This window comes from Cervus elaphus, chromosome 9 (genome assembly GCF_910594005.1).
Source record: "Cervus elaphus chromosome 9, mCerEla1.1, whole genome shotgun sequence".
NCBI classification, from domain to species: domain Eukaryota; kingdom Metazoa; phylum Chordata; class Mammalia; order Artiodactyla; family Cervidae; genus Cervus; species Cervus elaphus.
Window position 1 is genome coordinate 99,504,341 of NC_057823.1, and position 24,079 is coordinate 99,528,419.

The following is a 24,079-nucleotide window of genomic DNA, read 5'->3' on the forward strand; positions in this document are numbered from 1 at the left end:
TAAAGCTGCTTAAAAAAAAATACTTAAGAACCAACCAAACCAAGGAAGTGAAGAAGTTACATGCTGAGAACTATATATCACTGATAAAGGACATTGAAGATGATTAAAAGAAATGGAAAGATATACCATGCTCTTGGATAGTAAGAGTTAATATTGTTAAAATGCCTGTACTACTCAAAGCAATCTACAGTTTTAAATGTGATCCCTATCAAATTACCCTTGACATTTTTCACGTAACTAGAACAAATAGTCCTAAAATTTATCTGGAACAGTAAAAGATCCAGGATTACCACAGCAATACTGAGGGAAAAGAATGAAGCTGGAGGTATAACCCTCCAAGACTTCAACTACCAAGCTACAGGAATCAAAACAGTGTGGTATTGGCACAAAAACAGACACATGGTTCAATGAGACAGAATAGAGACCCCAGAAATAAACCCACGCACAGTCAATTAATCTTCAAAAAAGGAGGCAAGAATGTATAATGGAGAAAAGACAGTCTCTTCAGCCAAGTGGTGTTGGAAAAGCTGGACAGCCACATATAAATCAATGAAGTTAGAACACACCTTCACACCATACACAAAAATAAACTCAAAATGGCTTAAAGACTTAAACATAAGAAATGATACCATATAACTGCTAGAAGAGAACATAGGCAAAGCATTCTCTAACATAAGTTGTATCAATGTGTTCTTAGGTCAGTCTCCCAAGGCAATAGAAATAAAAGCAAAACTAAACAAAATGGACCTAATCAAACTTACAAGCTTTTGCTCAGCAAAGGAAACCATGAAAAATTAAAAAGGAAACCTACAGAATGGGATAAAATATTTGCAAAGATGTGACTGACAAATGCTTAATATCCAAAATATACAACAAACAAAATAAACAACCTAATAAAAAATGGTCAGAAGACCTAAATAGACATTTCTCGAAGAACATGCAGGCAGCCAAAGCATATGAAAAGATGCTGAACATCACTGATTATTAGAGAAATGCAAATCAAAACTACAAGTTATGACCTCACACTGATAACAGTCATCATGATTTAAAAATCTACAAATAACAAATGCTGGAAAGAGTGTAGAGAAATGGGAACCCTCCCACATTGCTGCTGCTGCTAAGTTGCTTCAGTCGTGTCTGACTCTGTGCGACCCCTTAGACGGCAGCCCACCAGGCTCCCCCATCCCTGGGATTCTCCAGGCAAGAACACTGGAGTGGGTTGTCATTTCCTTCTCCAATAAGTGAAAGTGAAAGGTGAACGTGAAGTCGCTCAGTCGTGTCTGACTTCTAGCGACCCCGTGGACTGCAGCCTACCAGGCTCCTCCATCCATGGGGTTTTCCAGGCAAGAGTACTGGAGTGGGGTGCCATTGCCTTCTCCACCCACATTGCTGGTGGGGATGTAAATTGGTGCAGCCACTATGGAAAGTTGTATGGATGTTCTTCAGAAAACTAAAAACTACCATATGATCCAGCAATCTCACTCCTAGACATATATCCAGATAAAACTATAAAGATACATGCATCCCAATGTTCGTAGCAGCACTATTCTGAATAGCCAAGACACAGAAACAAACTAAATGTCCATCAACAGGTGAATAGAAAAGAAGATGTAGTTCATATGCACAGTGGAATGCGACTCAGACATAAAAATGAATGAAATGCCTTTTGCAGCAACAGGGATGGAACTAGAGATTGACATACTAAGTAAAGTAAGTCAGAAAAAGACAAATACCAGATGACATCACTTATGTGTGGAATCTAAAATATGACACAAATGAACTTTTCTGTCAAACAGAAATGGACACAGAGACATAGAGAACAGGTTTGTGATTGCCAAGGGGAAGGCAGTGTGGGGGAGGGATGGAGAGGGAGTTTGGGGTTAGAGGATGAGAAATCGTATGCATAGAATTGATAGAAATCAGGCCCCTGCCTGCATAGCATGGGGAACTATATTGAATATACTATGATAAACCATAATGGAAAAGAGTATTAAAAAGAATGTGTAATCTGTGATTCAGATTACCATCTGAATCATTGCAAATTAATTATACTTCAACAAAATAAATTTCTAAAACAAGGGAAAGGAACCAAAGGGGAAAAAAAAAATTAGCCAGTCAGTCACAAGCACAGATAATTTGGGCTAGTGATTGCACCCCAAGTTGAAAGGGGGTACATTGAAACCTCCACTCTGCTAACTGGTTGGTCAGAAGCACAGGTAACAGCTTGGGCTGGTGACCTGTGCCTACGGGGTGTAGAAGTTTTGTTTAGACTGAACCCTAAATCTGTGAAATCAGACACTACCTCTAAGTAGCTAGTGTTAGAACTGAATTGAATTTTCAGACAAACTGATGGTATCTGAGACTTATTTGATGGTGTAAGGAAACCACCTCCTCCACATTGGAATTTGATACCAAAGCTCTTTTATTCCCTCTCCTGTCATCTTTGTCTCCTTCCTTTTTCATTTTTTTTCTTATTGAATGCAAACTGATTTCCACCACATGATAAGAAGATGGTCATAGACAGTATCGAGTCTTATTTTCTTAGTTTCTTCCACATGTTAACAACCCAAATTGCTTTACACAGTTTTGGTGAAGGATTTTAATTGGTCTGTCCTAGGTCTAGGCAGATAGTCTCAAAGCCATGAGGAAGTGAGCTGTGGTAGAGAATGGCATCTAGTGGAAGTGAAGGGTACACTGATGAGCAGTGTTCACACAATGCAGTGATCCACTCAGGGATGCAGGCAGCATCCTTGGCACTTCTCTTTTCCGATATCCATGATATTTTCTTTAGGATAAACTCCTAAATGAGAACCACTCTTTCAAACCAAAAGAGCAGTTTTAAGTCTTTTGATACACATTGCTAGGTTGCCTGTTAGTAATGTGCCATCAACTTTATACTCAGTAAAAGTGAGTTTATAATAAAAATTTTAGCACTGACACCTTAGCATATTTAAAACTCATGTCAAATTGACAGATGATGTTTGTGTATTTATTTTCTGTTTTGAAGTAACAAATTACAACAAACTCGGTGGCTTAACTTGCTATCTCTCAATTCTGTAGGTTCAGAAGGTCAGGTGAACCTAGGGTCTCTCAAGGCCAGTAATAAGGTGTAGAGAAAGTGGGACTCCTCTCCTCTCTAGAGGCTCTGGGAAGAGTCTACTTGTGAGACCATTCATGTTGTTGGTACAGTTCAGTTCCTTTTGATTGTGGAGCAGAGGGATTCAGTTTCTGCCCTGATATTATCTGGGAATTGCATTTGATTCCTAGAAGCTGTTCTTCAGTCTTTACATGTAGCTTCCTTGGTCTTCCAGCCATCAGCAGTAGGAAAAGTCCTTCTCATATGTCACATGCCTGACTTACCCTTCTGCCACCAGCAGGAGAAAGCTCTCTGCTATTAAGGACTCATGCAGGTCACCTGGATAACTGATCTATATTAAGGTCAACTCTGACATATAAAATTAGCATAACCATGGGAGTGACAGCTCACTATATTCAAATTCTAGGGACTAGAGCTGGACATTTTTGAGGAAACATTTTAGAAATTCTGCTTACAGGATATAAAAATTTACAGTTTTAAATACAGGGCTTTGTGAAAACTAATACTATACAGATTCTGTAGGCTGTTCTTTATTCTCCAGAGATAGATATCTACACTCTATTTTGACCTATATCACAAAGCTAGGCCTATCCTTCCATTCAGCTTTCTCTCTATAGTATTATATCTGCAAGTATATCCATCTCTTCCTTTGATATAAAAGTCCTGGCCACTAACACTACCTTTTATGATGATTTGTGATAGGAGTCTCAGATTATTTTACAGGTTTTAAGTAGGCAAAAAAATATATATATATATCAAGAGGGGGCGTGCTTTGTTCTGGCTAGTGGTGGGAAGAGAGAGAATTAAGGAAATCATAAATCAGGAGATAAGTAAGGAAAAAATGATGTCTCATTATTTAGGCCTATTCCATTTGATGACACGTCGAGAATCTGGCTAGAAGTTGACAAATTTCTACAGTTGATTCATCAAAATTTTTATGACTTGGGGACTCAATCAATTAAATGATGCCTCTGGAAACTGTATACAGTATTGCACTCATATTTCAACATATATTTCAACATATTCTTTAGAGAGTAGAATATCTTTCAGAACACTGAATGCCATCTGGTGATGTGAGACTATATGGCATAGCAACTACAGCTTTTTAGCAGGAAGGTACTACAATAGCCAGACAGCAAATTTTGGTCAGGTAATAATAGTATTGTTTGTTTTTTAAGAGAAACCATGTTCTCCTAAATACTTTTTAAGAATTTAAATATAATGAGCTATAGTTCAGTTCAGTTGCTCAGTCGTGTCTGACTCTTTGTGACCCCATGAACTGCAGCATGCCAGGCCCCCCTGTCCATCACCAAGTCCCGGAGTCCACCCAAACCCATTTCCATTGAGTCGGTGATGCCATCCAACCATCTCATCCTCTGTCATCCCCTTCTCCTTCTGTCCTCAATCTTTCCCAGCATCAAGGTCTTTTCAAATGAGTCAGTTCTTCACATCAGGTGGCCAAAGTATTGGAACTTCAGCTTCAACATCAGTCCTACCAATGAACACCCAGGACTGATCTCCTTTAGGATGGACTGGTTGGATATCCTTGCAGTCCAAGGGACTCTCAAGAGTCTTTTCCAACACCACAGTTCAAAAGCATCAATTCTTCTGCGCTCAGCTTTCTTCACAGTCCAACTCTCACATCCATACATGACCACTGGAAAAACCATAGCCTTGACTAGACGGACCTTTGTTGGTAAAGTAATGTCTATGCTTTTTAACATGTTGTCTAGGTTGGTCATAACTTTCCTTCCAAGGAGTAAGCGTCTGTTAATGTCATGGCTGCAATCACCATATGCAGTGATTTTGGAGCCCCCCCAAAATGAAGTCAGCCACTCTTTCCACTGTTTCCCCATCTACTTGTCATGAAGTGATGGGACTGGATACCATTATCTTGGTTTTCTGAATGCTGAGTTTTAAGCCAACTTTTTCACTCTCCTCTTTCACTTTCATCAAGAGGCTCCTTAATTCTTCTTCACTTTCTGCCATAAAATTGGTGTCATCTGCATATTTGAGGTTATTGATATTTCTCCTGGCAATCTTGATTCCAGCTTGTGCTTCCTCCAGCCCAGCGTTTCTCATGATGTACTCTGCATATAAGTTAAATAAGCAGGGTGACAGTTTACAGCCTTGACGTACTCCTTTTCCTATTTGGAACCAGTCTGTTGTTACATGTCCAGTTCTAACTGTTGCTTCCTGACCTGCGTACAGGTTTCTCAAGAGGCAGGTCAGGTGGTCTGGTATTCCCATTTCTTTCAGAATTTTCCACAGTTTATTGTGATCCACAGAGTCAAAGGCTTTGACATCATCAATAAAGCAGAAATAGATGTTTTTCTGGAACTCTCTTGCATTTTCGATAACCTAGTGGATGTTGGCAATCAGATCTCTTGTTCCTCTGCCTTTTCAAAACCAGCTTGAACATCTATCACTCCCATGGTTATGTTAATTTTGTATGTCACATAACTAAATAATGATTTTACATAATTTCATGCTTTCCAGGAAAGTATCAGACTTAAGATATCTAGTTTGTTTCTCTTTATCTGGAAATGTATTATACTTACATAATGAACAAAAACAACAAAATTTACACATAATTTATCTACTTTTATAGTTCAGAATATTTCACTGTACTTGAATTTAAAATTCAATTTCCAATATGAATTATAAAAGCACAAATAATTGATCTATCTTGCACTACCTGAATGTGTCAATAGTTACATTTAATGTGCCCTGTGTATCACTGGACTGTAGCAGACAGATACTCTGTTATACTTCATAATCCAAAAATAGTAAAATTATATTATGACTGTTTGTTCAGGCTGTAGTTGGTCAGTCTGTTTATCTGCCTATCTATCTACCTGGAAAGAGAGGGGTAAGGTGTTACAGATGTACACAAGATGAGCAAAAACATATCAAGAAAGAAAAAATACATGTTCAACAGTGTTGATTCATCCTGAGCTTGCCTCTCTCCTACCTTAAAAATGATAGCAGGATTTTTCCTGCTATTCTAGCTTAAATGTCTCTTTTCCATTCTCAGCTCATGCTTACTCAACTCTGTTATCTCTTGTGCCTGAAATTAACACCTGCAAATACCAGCACATTGCAAAACTGATAAGTATATCTGGGCAATCTTTTTACCAACATCTTCTTCTAACACCTTCACAAATAGCATATTTATTTTGCAAAAGAAAAAGAATGAAAAAAGGAAAATAGTTGTAACCATATTTACTGCATGCATGTGTACTGATAATCAAGTCACAGAGAGTGAATGTCCTTTTAATGGTGCTTATATGGAATTAGAGAATAGTACTGGGACAAAGCAAATCTGGCAGTGTAAAATTTACTCTGATTATAATATATCCTAATTCCTAGGCTACCCCTTAATCCAAGTGGTCTGAAAGACTTACTGCACTTCTTTAAAATATTTATGTAACTCTCTAGGAATAAGTCATAGCTGTATGAAAGAGAGTTCTTAAATTTTAAGGAAACAAAGAAGAGATCTGTCCAACTATTTTGATTCAGAAAGTTATTACTACAAGTACAACTGATATATGTCAGCTTTGGTTCCCTTTTGATTATGAAATAAGACATGTTCATATATTTGCTAAATTATAATCATTTGGAATTATTAATAGGTTTACTTAGAAACTAGCCCAACTTTAAGAGGCCCTCATATTTTGAGGGGTCCCTAAAAACACAGCATATACTTCTATAGGTCAGTCTGTTAGCGGCTGTCATCACATTATGCTACATGTGATAATATATTTTCTTATTTATGATAAAGTATTATATTTTAAGGTGTACAACAGGATTATTTGTTATACCCATATAGTTAAATGATTACCACAGTCAAATTAATTAAGGTGGTGTTCCATAGGTGGTTTTTATAGGGCAAATGTGTCTTAACTTTTCTTACCATTTTGATGTGGGTATTTTCTTAGTTTCCCAGGGCAGTGTGTGGAAGTTTGTCAACTAGTTTTGGATTTCTCTCAGTCAGAGGGAACAGATTTATGTGTAGCTATTTATTCTGTGGGTCCCTGGAACCAGGGGAAGCCAGGAGCCTGCTATTCCACCGTCTTCTTGACCCCATAATATATTTTGTTTTTTTGCTTCAGCTAGTTTCTTAACCCTGGCTTTTTTTTACAGCCATAATGCAAAGTCTATGTTTGAAGATTTAGAGAAAATAAAATCTCCTGCCAATCCAGTATGACTTCCCCATAAAAAAATCAGAAAATAATGAAACAATTGTATTATTAAATAAAGATTAAACTAGATCACTATACAATCACAGGCAATCTGCAAAAGAGATTACAAAAAAAAAAAAAAAGGAAATCTGACTCTTCTGTATAATAAGGCAGATTACATATGCGTTGTCTTTATCCAAAGGAAAGGTAAAACTTTTTTATCGTTGCCACCAGCAGCAGACTACTATTTGGATCCCGGCATCTACACTAAACTCACATCATGGCAAGGAGACAGGGTGCCAGTAACACTGGCAAGAATCTTATTAGCTTTTAAAAGGGTTACATGTAACTCGACAGACAAAGTATTACAGTATCCATTTCTCTGAAGAAAATGCTAAAAGAAAAAAAAAAGGAAGGGAAGTTCCCTTTTGACAGCATAAAATAATTTGTCTTAGATCTGCATTTTCCTTTACATGGTCCTCTCACCATTTTGTGCTACAAATATCACTGGAAATGAAGCAGTTCTGCTTAGAGAGGTTTACTCAAAATTATTCACAAAACTATTTAGTCAGTTTATACTTTTTATTCCCCTAATTTGGGGGCTGAATTAAGGTCTTGAGGCAAATAGTGAAGAGATATCCTTCCGTGTCCACCTTATTCCTCTTTTCTGTATCAAATCAACTTATCTCCGCTTCCTGTGATTACAAGCCTCCCTTGCATGACACTGGAGTTAGGCTCTAGTGGTGGGGTTCATAGGATCACAGACCCAAGAAATTACCAGCCTAAATATGTTATTAAATGGCAAGAAGTGGGATAAGACATATTGGTATATGGAGAAATTTCAGACCTTTTATTAAATCAAAAGGTCTGTACATAATTTATGTTACTGAATATGTGATTCCCTATATCGGTGTTTGTGTGTGTATATGTGCAGAAAAGTTAGTTTACTTTGAAAATATTGCTTTCCTGTTACTGAGTTACTCATAAGTTAAATACTGGTCTCAAGACTCCAAGTCTCCTCTGTTAATGAGAATTACTTCAGTACTTCATTTATTTAATCAAAACTACAATGAAGTAACACCTCACACTGGTCAGAATGGCCATCATTAAAAAGTCTATATATAACAAATGCTGGAGAAACAGTGGAGAAATTACACTGTTGGTGGGAATGTATTAATAAATTGGTATAGCCACTATGGAAAACAGTAAGGAGGTTCTTCAAAAATCTAAAAATATAGTTGTCATATGATCTAGCAATCACACTTCTGGTCACATATCCAGACAAAACTGTAATTCAAAAAGGTAACATGCACCCCGATTTTCACAGCAGCTCTATTCACAGTAGCCTAGACATGGAAACAGCCTAAAAGTCCATCGGCAGATGAACAGATAAAGAAGATGTGCTTCATATATCAGTAAAATGCTACCAAGCCATTAAAAGAATGAAATGCCTTTTGCAACAACATGCATGGAAATAGAGATTAACATACTAAGCAAAGTGAGTCAGAAAGAGGACAAATACCATGCAATATCACTTATGTGTAGACTCTAAAGTATGACACAAATGATCTTATCTATGAAGCAGAAATTGACTCACAGACATAGAGAACACATTTGTAGTTCCCAAGGGGAAGGAAGTTTGGGGGAGGGTTTGAGTAGGAATTTAGGATTAGCAGATGAAAACTCAGATATAGAATGGATAGAAAGCAAGGACCTACAGTATAGTACAGGGAACTATAGACAACACCCTGTAATAAACCAGTTCAGTTGCTCAGTCATGTCCGACTCTTTGCGAACCCATGAACTGCAGCAGACCAGACCTCCCTGTCCATCACCAACTCCTGGAGTTTACTTAAACTCATTTCCATTGAGTCGGTGATGCCATCCAACCATCTCATCCTCTGTCACCCCATTCTCCTTTTGCCTTCAATCTTTCCCAGCATGAGGGTCTTTTCCAGTGAATAGGCTTTTTCCATCAGGTGGCCAAAGTATTGAAGTTTCAGCCTCAGCATCAGTCCTTCCAATAAATATTCAAGGTTGATCTATTGATTTGGCTGGTTGGATCTCCTTGCAGTCCAAGGGACTCTCAAAAGTCTTCTCCAATACCACAATTCAAAAGCATCAATCCTTTGGCTTTCAACCTTCTTCATGGTCCAACTCCCATCCATACATGACTACTGGAAATACCATAGTTTTGACTATATGAAACTTTGATGGCAAAGGGACGTCTCTGCTGTTTAATATGCTGTCTAGGTTTGTCATAGCTTTTCTTCCAAGGAGCAAGCGTCTCTTAATTTCATGGCTGCAGTCACCATCTGCAGTGATTTTGGAGCCCAAGAAAATAAAATCTGTTACTACTACTACTTTTTCCCCTTCTATTTTCCATGAAGTGACGGGGCTGGATGCCATGATCTTAGTTTTTTTTTTTTTTTTTTTAGATATCCACATGTTTTTATTAATGATAACAGAACTATATTGACATTTAATTTATGCTCAGTAAAATGAATAAATTTTAAACATACAGTTTTTTTGACACATGTGCATTTCTTTTTTTTTTTTTTATGTTTTTTTTTTTTTTCATTTACATGTATTCCCAATCCCGATCCCCCCTCCCACCTCCCTCTCCACCCGATTCCTCTGATCTTAGTTTTCTAAAGCTGAGTTTCAAGCTAGCTTTTCCCACTCCTATTTCTCCCTCATTAAGAGGCTCCTTAGTTCCTCTTCACTTGATGCCATTAGAGTGGTCTCATCTGCATATCTGAGGTTGTTGATATTTCTCCCAGCAATCTTGATTCCAGTTTTTGATTCATACAGTCTGGCATTTCACATGCTGTACTCTGCATATAAGTTAAATGAGCAGGGTGACAATATACAGCCTTGATGTACTCTTTTTCCAATTTGGAACCAGTCCATTATTCCATGTTCAGTTCTAACTGTTGCTTCTTGACCTGCATACAGACACCTCCTGAAGTGTCTCAGGAGGCAGGTAAAGTAGTCTGGTATTCCCATCTCTTGAAGAATTTTCCATCAGTTTGTTATGATTCACATTGTCAAAGGCTTTAGTGCCAATAAAAAAGAGATAGATATCTTTCTGGAATTCCCTTGCTTTCTCCATGATCTAACAGATGTTGGCAATTTGATCTCTGGTGTCTCTGCCTTTTCTACATGCAGCCTGTATATCTGAAGGTTCTCAGTTCACATACTGCTGAAGCCTAGTTTTAAGGATTTTGAGCATAACCTTGCTAGCAAGTGAAATGAGCACAATTACGTGGTAGTCTGAACATTGGCATTGCCCTTGGCATTGCCCTTCTTTAGGATTGGAACCTTTTCCAGTCCTATGGCCAAATTTGCTGGCATATTGACTGCAGCACTTTAACAGCATAATTTTTAGCACTTCAAATAGCTCAGCTGGAATTCTGTCACCTCCACTAGCTTTGTTCCTAGTAATGCTTTCTAAGACCCATTTGACTTAACACTCCAGGATGTCTGACTTGAGGTGAGTAACTACACCATCGTGGTTATCTGAATCATTAAGGCCCTTTTTGTATAGATCTTCAGTGTATTCTTTCCACCTCTTCTTAATCTCTTCTGCTTCTGTTAGGTCCTTATTGTTTCTGTCTTTTATTATGCCCATCCTTGTGTGAAATGCTCTCTTGATATCTCAATTTTCTTGAAGAGATCTCTAGTCTTTCCCATTCTATTGTTTTCCTCTACTTCTTTGCACTGTTCATGTAAGAATTCCTTATCTCTCCTTGCTATTGTCTGGAACTCTGCATTCATCTGTTACTTTATCCCTTGCCTTTTGCTTCTCTCCTTTCCTCAGCTATTTGTAAGTCTTTTCAGACAACCACTTTGCCTTTTTGCATTTCTCTGTCTTTGGGATGGTTTTGGCCACCACCTCCTATAAATTGTTACAAACATCTGTCCACAGTTCTTCAGGCTCTGTGTCTACCAGATTTAATCCCTTAAATCATTTCATCACCTCCACTATATAATCATAAGGGATCTCATTTAGGTCATACCTGAATGGCCTAGTGGCTTTCCCTACTTTCTTCAATTTAAACCTGAATCATCATCTGGTGATGTCCATATGTAGAGTCATCTCTTGGATTGTTGGAAATGGGTGTTTGCTTTGACCAGCGTATTTTCCTACAAAACTCTGTTATCCTTTGCCCTTCATTTTTACTCCAAGGCCACAATTGCCTGTTAGTCTGGGTATCCCTTTGACTTCCTGCTTTTGCATTCCAATCCCCTATGATGAAAAAGATATCTTTTTTTGTGTGTTAGTTCTAGAAGATACTGTAGGTCTTCATAGAACCATTCAACTTCAGCTTCTTCAGCAATAGTGGTTGAGGCATAGACTTGGATTACTTTGTTATTGAATGGTTTGCCTTGGAAACAAATGGAGATCATTCTGTCGTTTTTGAGATTGCACCCAAGTACTGCATTTCAGACTCTTTTTTAATTTTTTAAACTATGAGGGCTACTCCATTTCTTAGATGGGATTCTTGCCCACAGTAGTATATATAGTAGTCATCTGAATTAAATTCACCCATACCCGTCCATTTTAGTTCATTGACTCATAGGTCTATAGGGCCCAATAACATAAGCCACTAGGCACTGAGCTCTTGAGATGTGGTTAGTGCAAATAGGGAATTGAATTGTTGCTTTTATTACTGTTAATTAAACCAAATTTAAAGGAATAGAGTTTCAAAATGGTTGTGCAAGTTTCTTTTTCTTACCAATATCACACTGCATATGAACAAGATTAATTTTAGTACCAAGGGAAGGAAAAACTGATTTGTGACCTGATTACACTGTAAGGAAAATTAATGTTGACACGGAAACTTTCATAATACAACAGATCAATAATAATGATTTTATACATTTTCTAACAAAGCAATATACAGAAGATTTTGATACAATCAACATTATATTTACTGGTTGTAAAACTACATCATTTTGTTGCTATTGATAAAATATTTGCTTTTCATTTTTGATGTTAATAATCCTGAGTAGATTCATCAGTGAAGGAATTTTTTTCTCGCTAGTTTTCTCTCCTATGTAAGCATATGAAATAATAAAGTCTTAAGACTTTCTTCCTAGAAAAGACAGAATAGTGAGAGAATATATCTGATGTTCAAGCCTCTTGGAGAGACTGCTTTGAAACCTGACAAATTTCCTCATATATTCAAGGTCTAGAACAATGGTAAGAGAGTACTGAGAAAGCATGAACATATAGAGGAAAACCAAAAGTAAGCAGGTAAAATAAAATGTTTTCTAAGTAAATCAATACAATTTTTAACCTAAAATTTCACATTAAAATTATAATATTTAAATTTGCCTTTTTCTGGGTTCCCACTGATAACCATAACATTGCCATCTAATTTACTCGACTTCTATTTTTTTAATTTTAACAATGGTCCTTCAAAGGAAGGAGCCCAAATCCAAAATATTATACACATACAATTGGGATTATTTAAAAATCCATTTCTTTGAGAACATAATAGGCAGTACTGCCAAACTGAATATTTCTAGTGAGGAATCCATGGCCTCACATTTCTGCTCTTTTCTGACTTTTTTTTTTTTTGGTAGAAGTATGGTCATATCTATCTGTCTTTGGGTTCTTGTGGATTCAGTTTTTTTCCTTCTACTGATTCTTTTTACCGTGGTTTTAACATGTTCTCTTACTAATGCTGTTCTCTGATTTGCTTTTGCTTCTCCTGTCAGTTTTCCTATGAAAGGACTTACAGAAGGACTAGTTTCTCAGCAATGCTGCCATAAGAAATATCCCTAAAACATGTGGTCAAGCCCTCTACAGATGATATTGCTTAGTTCCTGCCTTTGAAGGCCACTGTTCATCAGTGATGCAAATACCAGGAAATACTAAGTAAGCTATATTTTTGAATTTAAGTCATAACTTCAGCATTTAACTCTTCTATGTGGTAACTACCCCCAAATAAAAATGGAGAGCATTCCCAAATTTAATCTGAAACTATCTTAAGCAAAATGTAATAGTAAGTTTCAGGCAGAGTAACAGAGACACATTCAATATATTTAGACATTTTATTTTACTTCTGCTAGAGTTAGAACAGAAAAATTGAAAGCAGACCCTCTATGTGAAAGGACTTACTCCTGATAATTTTTCTTTGCTTGTCCTTTCTTTCAAAAGACAGAGAGCATTTTTGCAAAAAAAGGAAGCTAAGTCAGTAACAAAATGAAGGGAAGGCTGAAAAGAAGCTAAACAAATTTACCTCTCGTTGGAGATCACACATACATAAAGTCAATGAAAGAAGTTTAGATCTAGAGAGGAAACCAGCAGGTTTAATGATTTCATTTTGAATGTGAGGAAAACAAGACCTAGGATTCTTAAATAATAATCAGAAATTTAAGATCTAACTACTGCCATGTCTGAAAATTATCCCTTTTAATCTTTAAGTTGGGAATCAGAATTGATGGTTCAAAGGTCCTCAGAGATACCCAGGGTTCTACAGCCTGACTGCATATGACAACTCCTTGGGGATCTTTTATCTTTGTTTTAAAATTGTTTTATCACTTGGCTGTGCCATGCGGCACATGGCATCCTAGTTCCCAGACTAGGGATTCAACCTGTCCCCCCGCATTGAAAGCACAGAGCCCCAGCCACTGGGCCACAAGGTAAGTCCCTTGAGGATCTTTTAAAATTAAAATTAACTATGGCTCTGCTCTTTGAAATTGCTACTGTAGAATGAGATAGATGTATCCAAATTTTTCTAAGACTGTGTTTCATTAAAGCTCAGCCAGAGTTGAAATCCATTTCAAAGGGACCCGAAGACTTTTTTTCATGAAGATGGTCACCAGTTTAGAATTAGTGATCTATTAGCACAAGTTTGATAGTATTTATAATTTCTGTAGCCTTTAATATACAACATATTTTTGGGATCCCATTAATTCATCTAGATATACTGGATTTTGCTTTAAAAAATCTCCATCCAAAATCCATTACCTGCTTGACTCATTATGTATAACATCAGATTGTTATATGCTGGATGCAGTTCAAAATATTTATCAGCTGAGAAACTTCCGTGATGACTGAGACAGGAAAGAACAATCTCACAGAAACACCTTTCTCCCTCTGTCCATAAGCAACACTGCCTTTTCTTTTAATAGATTACAAAGATATATCAAAACAGTTTGCCTATAAAGAACACCTGAATGATATAATTCTGGCATATGGCCAACTTATATTGAGAAACTAAATATGGCTGATGAAATTATTATTCCCCAACCTTGAAACCTTTATAGACTGTTGAACACTAAAATAGGGCAATATTTCTTCAAAATAGCTAACAACAGTAAGTAAAGTAATATACCCTCCATCAGTTCTCAAGGAAAAATAAATCTTCTTTTGGAATTCACCTCAAGGGAATAATTTACTTATATTTCCATTGTAGCTATCCTTTCTGGAGTTATCATATCTGAAAGAAACTAGACATAAAGCCTGAACTAGGCATCTTCTGGGAGCCCTAAAATAAATGAACATGGGTATAGGAATCAATGAGATTTCTTTCCTGATCCATACTCTTTTCCAAAAAGGACAAAATAGTGCATGTACAGTCCAAACAGTGGAAAACTTACAGCTTCTTTTTAATCATGGCATGTCTTCAAGCAATAAAATGCAGAAGTCTTGTGTTCAGGTTGATAAAATTGACAGTTACCTAGCCCCAAATAACTGGATTTAGAAAATGCAGAGGAACCAGAGATCAAATTGCCAACATCTGCTGGATCATCAAAAAAGCAAGCAACTTCCAGAAAAACATCTACTTCTGCTTCATTGACTATGCCAAAGATTTTGACTGTGTGGATCACAACAAACTGTGGGAAATTCTTAAAGAGATGGGAATACCAGACCACTTGACCTGCCTTCTGAGAAATCTGTATGCAGGTCAAGAAGCAACAGTTAGAATTGGACATGGAACAATGGACTGGTTCCAAACTGGGAAAGGAGTATGTCAAGGCTGTATATTGTCACCATCTTATTTAACTTATATGCAGAGTGCATCATGTGAAGTGCTGTGCTGGATGAAGCACAAGCTGGAATCAAGATCCCTGGGAAAAATATCAATAACCTCAGATATTCAGAAGACACCACTCTCATGGCAGAAAGCAAAGAGGAACTGAGGAGCTTCTTGATGAAAGTCAAAGAGGAGAGTGAAAAAGCTGGCTTAAAATTCAACATTCAAAAAACTAAAATTGTGGCCTCCAGTCCCATCACTTCATGGCAAATAGATGGGGAAACAGTGGAAACTGTGACAGACTTTATTTTGGTCTCCAAAATCACTGCAGATGGTGACTGCAGCCATGAGATTAAAAGACACTTGCTCCTTGGCAGAAAAGCTATGACCAACCTGGATAGCATATTAAACAGCAGAGACATTGCTTTGCCAACAAAGGTCTGCCTTGTGTAATCTATGGTTTTTCCAGTAGTCATGTATGGATGTGAGAGTTGGACCATAAAGAAAGTTGAGTGTCAAAGAAGTGATGCTTTTGAACTGTGGTGTTTGAGAAGACTCTTGAAAGCCCCTTGGACTGCAAGGAGATCCCACCAGTTTATCCCAGAGGAAATCAGTCTTGAATATTCATTGGAAGGTTTGATGCTGAAGCTGAAATTACAATACTTTGGCCACCTGATATGAAGAACTGACTAACTAGAAAAGACCCTTATGCTGGGAAATATTGAAGGCAGGAGGAGAAGGGGACGACAAATAATGAGATGGTTGGATGGCGTCACTGACTTGATGGCTCCAGGAGTTGGTGATGGACAAGGAAGCCTGGCATACTGCAGTCCATGGAGTCGCAAAGAGTTGGATATGACTGACTGACTGAACTGAACTGAAATAACTACCATGCAAAAGAAAATATAGACTATTTGCATTACCGTGGATTTTTCCTCAGTGTGTCTCCCAACCTTGTCCACCCAGTAGCAGCAACTTTATAATCACTACCATCAATAACTAGTTTTACTTTTTTTCTCTTGTTTTTTTTTTTTCTTTCATTCAAAATTATGTCTTGAGATCTTGAAATTCACCCATCAGACATTCATTCCTTTATACTGCTAAACACTATTTCATTGTATGGCTAAGCCATACTTCATTTATCTATTCTCTTGTTAATGAACAACTGCTATTTTGTTTTGCCTTTGTTTCTGCAGTGTTAGCTCTTGTGAATAATGCTGCAATGAATATACTCTCAAGAGCATATATTTTCACAAAAATTGTCAGTAATTGCAAAATATAGTGTAAATGTATATTTAAAAGAAACTGACAATTTACATTCCCAGTTGCAACACATAAGGACTCCATTTGCTCTATATCCTCACCAACATTTTGAATTGTCAGTCTTTTTCATTTTAGCCCTTAGGTTTTGTATGATGACAGAGAAACTTTAAGAACTGCTACAATGCACTACATGTCTATGTCTTTATTCAGGCATTTTTGTGCAGAAAGTATTTCCCTGCAGCTTTTTCTATAGAAATTGGAACCCAATAGAATGTAATATATTTGCCAAATAAATTATTACTTAAAAATTATTACTTCTAGTAAGAGAGAATTAAATATTTTTGTGCATAGATATTTTCATGATTTCTTAAACGATGACTGAGCTATAAATATTTCTGACTTTATCACATGGATGTGTAGTTTTCTCCTCTAGTTGTCTGCATCTCTTATTTAGAAATTGCTGCCACAGTTACATGAATCAGAGTATTAAAATGAACATACATTTCCAGAGCTAAAATACATATTCAGAAATACTTTGCTCTTGCCATACAGGGCACTGACTAATAGCAATGATTGAAGAAAATTACCGTTAAAGCCTGTTGAATACCCTTCGCCAATGTTGTGCTGAGGAGAATTCACAAGTGTGCTATGGAAGACTTTTCACTATTTTTGCACAGATAGTCTTGGCTCCACTTTCTGTCCCAAACTATGGCAATTTCTTAATGACCTCAACTGAGGAATATTTGCTTTGGAAAACTGTTTTTCTCTGTTCATCCAGTATGTTCTGTATTTAACATTTTGTCTTTTTCTCATTGGTTCCAGAACCTACTCATACATGCTCCCTTTTACTGTGTTCTCTAAGATCACAGGCTGTTTTCAGTCCATACCCTTGTCTAGTCACTCCTCCTGTGGATGAATGCTTGTTTGCAGATTTTCCATTCTTGTTTGCCTGAGAGGTGACTGTAGAGATTTTTCTTTGAAGCCTAGATTCTGTGCTTGTCTGGTAACACAAGTCATGAATTGCAAGAAAGATGACCTTAATGTTTCTTAATTAGAGCACTAGTCTTCATCTATAGTTTTTCCACATATAGCTGAGGATATTTCTTATTAAAAATTACTTCATAATTACCCTAACCACTGCACCCTCTTTCTGAAAGGGGACTGGAGGCATGGAGCATTCAAACTAATTTTCAGCTGAAACAACCCTCATGCACTTGACACAGAAAAACACGTTCAAGTTCATGATGCTGTCAATTCTTATACAAGGTGTCCTTTACAACGAACTTTCACATTGTGAGTATGACTGAGTGAGTAGAATCAAGTTTTCTTCCTATGAAAATGTACTTCCTTTCTCTTTTCATTTTTTTTTTTTTACTGAAGTATAACATGGATATTTAAAAGTACACAGATCACATGTACGTAGCCCAATACATTTTTACAAAGTAAACATGCCTCTATAACTGCCAACAAAAGCAAGAAATTGAATATTCCTATTGCACAAGCAGTGCTTCTGCATGCCTCCTAGTCAACCCGCCCCACCAAAGATAATCCTTTATTTGACTCTACTAAATTTTAAATAAAGTCTCACAGTATGTCAGGCTACTTTGTGTGTGTGTGTGTGTGTGTGTGTGTGAAGCTCCTCTTAGTCAACATTGTTTTTGAAATTAATCTGTGTTTTAGTGGAGTAATTTTTCCAGTAGTCATGTATGGATGTGAGAGTTGGATGGTGAAGAAAACTGAGCGCTGAAGAAGTGATGCTTTTGAACTGTGGTGTTGGAAAAGACTCTTGAGAGTCCCTTGAACTGCAAGGAGATCCAACCAGTCCATCCTAGAGATCAGTCCTGGGTGTTCATTGGAAGGACTGATGCTGAAGCTAAAACTCGAATACTTTGGCCACCTCATGCAGAGTTGACTCATTGGAAAAGACCCTGATGCTGGGAAGGATTGAGGGCAGGAGGAGAAGGGGACAACAGAGGATGAGATGGCTGGATGGCATCACCGACTGGATGGACGTGGGTTTGGGTGGACTCCGGGAGTTGGTGATGGACAGGGAGGCCTGGCATGCTGTGGTTCATGGGGTCGCAAAGAGTCGGACACGACTGAGCAACTGAAGTTCTAGTGGAGTAATAATTAGTTTATCTCAGTGCTATACAGAAAAGGTCAGAACGCTTATTCTGTAAAAAGTGAAAGTGAAGTCGCTCAGACGTGACCGACTCTTTTGCGACCCCATGGACTGTAGCCTACGAGGTGCCTCAGTCCATGGGATTTCCCAGGCGAGAATACTGGAGTGGGTTGCCATTTCCTTCTTCAGGGGATTTTCCCAACCCAGGGATAGAACCAGTTTCTCCCACATTGCAGGCAGATGCTTCACCATCTGGGCTACCAAGGAAGCCCTTTTTCTGTAAAGGGCCAGATAATAAATTTTGTATGCTTTGCAAGCCATATAGGTTCCGTCGTAACTATTCAAACTGCTGGTATAGCACAAAAGAGGCTGTAGACCATATGCAAACAAAAGAATGCGATTGTATTCTAATAAAACTTTATTTACAAAATCAGGGAGTGGGTCAGCTGTGTCAGCTGGTTTTAGTTTGCTGTCAAAAATATGAAAGGTGGACTCCCCAGTCCTGTCGAAGGCCTGATTTCTGAACTTCCATAGTAGGTAACTTGGCTGAGTGATGAGATATGTGGCTCAAAAGGAGGAGAGCATACACCATAGACAAGGACCAAAGCAAAAGAAATCATTTTGGGGAGGTTTATCCTGCCAGGGTCTGGGTTGCTTTTGAAGACTGCTAAAAATAGTCTCATACAGACTGAGTCCACTGCCTACTTTAAAGTAGTCAATAAAAAGTCTTTATAGAGTCTTATCAGAATAATAGAGACTGAAGATACCTCAGTATCTTCATAATTAACTAGTACCTTTCAATTTTTGAAAAATTATATAATAAATCATATTGCTAGATTTGTTTGTAGATGTTGAATTAGCACAAGCAAAAGAGAGTTGTCTGTTCCATCATCTTATTGTTGAGTTTGAAATATTTGCATGCCTATGTTGACCATGGATAATCTTTATCTATTTTATGATTCATGTCACTTTTCATTTACTTTTATAATTGACCAGGTCACCCTTATGTAAACTTTCAACTTTTCTTAACATTCTGATAGTTTTTATTTTCATTATAGTTTTGTTTCATATCTTGGGGAATTCTCAGTCCTCTTTTTTGTCATGGTTTAGTTAGAGCACTGTAGTCCTTTTATTAGTTCCATCACCCTAATATAAACTTTCAGCTTTTCTTAAAAGTCTAATGGTTTTTATTTTCATTATAATTTTGCTTCATATCTCAAGGGAAATTCTGAGTCCTTTGTTTGTTGTTCAGTCACAGCACTGGAGTCCTTTTTTGGTTCCATATTATTTTACTTTATCTTAAAATAATCTATGTAGAATACAGTCACTGCTCTTCTATTCTAAAGTTTTAAAAATGATTTGAAAATGTCTGTATTAGAGATCAAAACTTGAATATTTATCCATTTTCATAGTTACTTTTTAAGTACATCAAAGTATTGAATGACATCTGAAAAACACTAAGCAGAGCTCATCATTATTATCTTTCTGTTTTATGAATAAATTACCAAGTGAATTATTCAAATTAAGTTTCATGAATTAATATCAAAGGATTAGTCTGTTCCTGACAATAGGTTAATAAATTGCAGAGTAAGCTACAGAGACCTTGCTTTTAAATAATTGGTATTATCTATTGTATTCTTAGATATAGGAATTTATTCTATGAATTCATTTCCTTAAAATCTGAATCAAATGTAAAGATTTTGTTCATATTGTTTTGTGTGCATGATGGCTTATTTTTCTTTTTAATTAATTTTCAAATGCACACATGGCAAAAATTAATATGAATGAATTACCAGTTACCATCAATTTGCAAAACATAATGTATTAAATGTAACGAAAGTTAGGAAATACAGTAAAATATCATTGAAAGCAGGATATAAAAATTAACTTGTTACTCTAAAAGTTACAAATTATAAAACAGTTGAAGAAATATAGGTTTTCAGTGCAATCATATTTATCAGTAAATATTTACACTTTATCTGTTAATGTAATCTCTTAAATTTCTTGAACAATTTTTTTGTTGTCATAAATGGTTTAGTAAACGCTACTGTAAACATATTTATAAAATTTATGGAACAAATCCCAGTATTAACCAGCCTTTCCTGTTCCTTTTTAGTTTTCTACTAAAAGATTGACTTGATGCTTCTTTATTTCATCCATATCAACTACACTTTCTTAAAGTTGCTTAAGTTTCTCAATGTTATTCCTTAGGTTATAGACTTGATGTTTTGAGCTGTCCAGTTCTTCACAGCAGCTTATAGCTAAAACAAAGGACAAAACTGAAATCAAGGATTACTCTGGTAACTCACTGTCCAAGAACTCAACTTGCTTGCTGAGATATACAAGGAAACAGTGCACTATATACAGTGCACTAGACATGGTGCATTGGAGGTGTCTCTGGACTTGCATTTCCTGTTAACGGAGCTCAGAACATTTAGGAAGAGGCATTGTGGGCAGATGCTTTACCGTCTAAGCCACCAAAGAAGCCCTTAGTTAGTTAAGAGAATTTAGTTTCATTCGTATGTTTAGGCACTTATTTCTTAATAATATTATCTAATAATGGAAATAATGAAATAGGATTCTTCTCTTTATGCATTTCTGAAATAATTTATCCAGGTGAACTTGTCCTTTTACTCAATTTAATTTTCTAAATAACATATAAGACAAATATATTTTGGAAAAAAATTTTTTTTAGCTTTTATCTCTATTTCATTATTTAAAAAAGGAACTGTTCTTTCATTTTTTTTGTATAGATCCTGTCTGTCCTTATAATAGATTTTATTGACTCTGCTCCACAATAGCCATTAAATTATTAATTTTGTCTGAAAGTAAAAGAGCATGTTTGTTAAGCTAACATTGAAACAAAGACTGAGATTAAGTGAAAATATTGGAAAGTGTTAGTTGCTCAGTCGTGTCCAACTCTTTGTGATCCCATGGACTGTAGCCCGCCTGGCTCCTATGTTTATGGGATTTCCCAAGCAAGAATACTGGAGTGGGTTGCCATTTCCTTCTCCAGGGGATCTTCCTGACTCAGGGATCGAACCTGGGTCTCCTGCATTACAGGCAGAGTCTTTACCATCTGAGCCACTAGGGAAGCCAAGCTGACTTTAAAAATGAAATGATTTATAACAATTTGAGAAAAGACAGATGTACAATATTTTGGAAGAAAAAAGTTACACTTAAGTATGTGGTGCGTGCATGCTCAGTCATGTCCGACTCTTAAGACATCATGAACTGTAGCCGGCCAGGCTCCTCTGCCCATGACATTTTCCAGGGACAAATATTGGAGTGAGTTGCCATTTCCTTCTCCAGGGGATCCTCCCGACCCAGGGATCAAACCCATATCTCCTCCGTTGCTGGCAGATTCATTACCACTGAGTCATCTGGGAAGCCCCTAAGTATGTAGAAAGCATGAAAATTAAAAAAAAAAATCATTTCCACATAGGTTCAAATACAGCATCTTTTTTGCAGGGAATATGAATTTGAACTCCAAATATTTTTAAAAACATCTAAAAATAGGCTGGTATCCTTGTTAGTAATGACTGAAGTAAGCCAATCTCTGCTTTAGCTGTCATGAAAATTATTAGAGAATAATGTCCCAGTTTGAGACCCTACACTTTAATACTAGCAGAGAACAGCAATCATATTTAAAGACTGAATATAAAAAAAGAGCTAGTTATATTAATCTTGGTGACAAAGAAAGAAAACATAGATCAACTTGTAATACAGGTTAAACAAAATAATTTTCTTGATCAAAAAACTTGAATAAAAATACAAAGAATTCAACTAATTATTTATCACTTGTAGGAATTTATCATTTCAGAAAATATGTATTTAAATAAAAGCTTCATTTTTTTTCATAGTTAAATATAATATTGACTTGAATGTGCTAGTTCATTTAGTGGCAGAAACTTAATCTTACCTGTGCAAATCAGTGAATTCTGAATCTTTTTTCAGTGAATGCCATATTTCCTATTCTTCCTTTTTATTTTCTTGCACTTGAAGGGCATCAAACAATCATCATATTCTCTCACTGCTGGCTTTGACTGACATTTCTGTGTAACCCTTTGTTTCCATGCTGGTCACTGTGCCTCTTGCCAGTCCCAGAAAAGACCCTTCTTAGATCTCCTGGTCCTCCCACAGATACTTCCCTACTTCTTTAGCAAAAATCTTTAGATTATCTTCTATGGTACTGTAGGTCATAAGCAACCTGTGAGGTATCAGACACTTTCTATCGCTCACTGATCCAGGGATGTATTTCTAGCTTTCTGTTGCTACAGAGGAACCTTGGGGAAGGTGCCTCCCGAGTTTTACACTGAAGGAGAAGCATCTGTCCTGTTGTCATTATTGTTTCATATTTTCCATAAATAGATTCTAAAATTTAACCAGGATTCTAGCTTTTCCAAGTTGCAGATTAATGAGTTGGTTTGGTAGAATAATATCTTCCCTCAGGGACAACAATACCTTTCTTTAAATCAACATTTTGCCCCTCTCCTGTCAATGCCCACTATTTAATTTCTTTCACTGAAATAAATTAGAATGTTACACCATTTTCCCAAATATTTATTTTTATGCCATAAACTTCATTCGTGAAGTCCTTCAGATATGTTCTTTTCTAATAGTCAGATGGCAGGCTACAAAGATTCAAATCCTCCTCCACCCTTCCCAAATCAAAAGACGATTAGCAACTTGCTCTCAGTAATATGCAAAAAAAAAAAGAAAATATATTATAAACAAGTGTGTTTTCCTCAGAAATGCAAGCTTAAAAAAGTTTTAAAGTTCAATTATATAATTGAACAGCATTAGGGAAAAAAATAAAAGACTTGTCTCATTAGAAACAGAAGAGGCAATGGGAAAATCCAACATTCACCCATGAAAAGAAGAAATGAAGTCTTAACAGATTTGGATTAGAAGGAAGTTTCCTCAATCTAAGAATGGACATTTAAAAGATGTTATAGCTAACTTATTCAATAATTGGTAAATTACTGAATTGTATAAATCAATTGAAGTTAGGCATTAATCAAGGATATTAACTCTTCAGTTCCCTATCCAACATTATCAAGATATTAGTACAGTGAGAAAAAGAAAAAAAAATATAAACTTGGAAAGTATTAATCTGTTTTCATTCAACATAATAGTTCACAGAAAATCTTAAAGGCTTAGAGTTTGAGGTCAAAACTTAAAAACATTAATATCTCTATATTATTAGCAATATACAATTGAAATATAAAATTAAAAAAATTATTTTTGCCTTGACAGCAAAGTCATAGAAGGTCATATGCTTAGCTGGATTTACCAAAATATAAATGACCTTACTGAGAGAAATTAAGAACCAAAATATGTTAGTGGTTTGAAAGAACATTCTTCATATGTAAATTTCTTCAAATTGATTTATAGATTCAATTCAATTCCAGTGAAA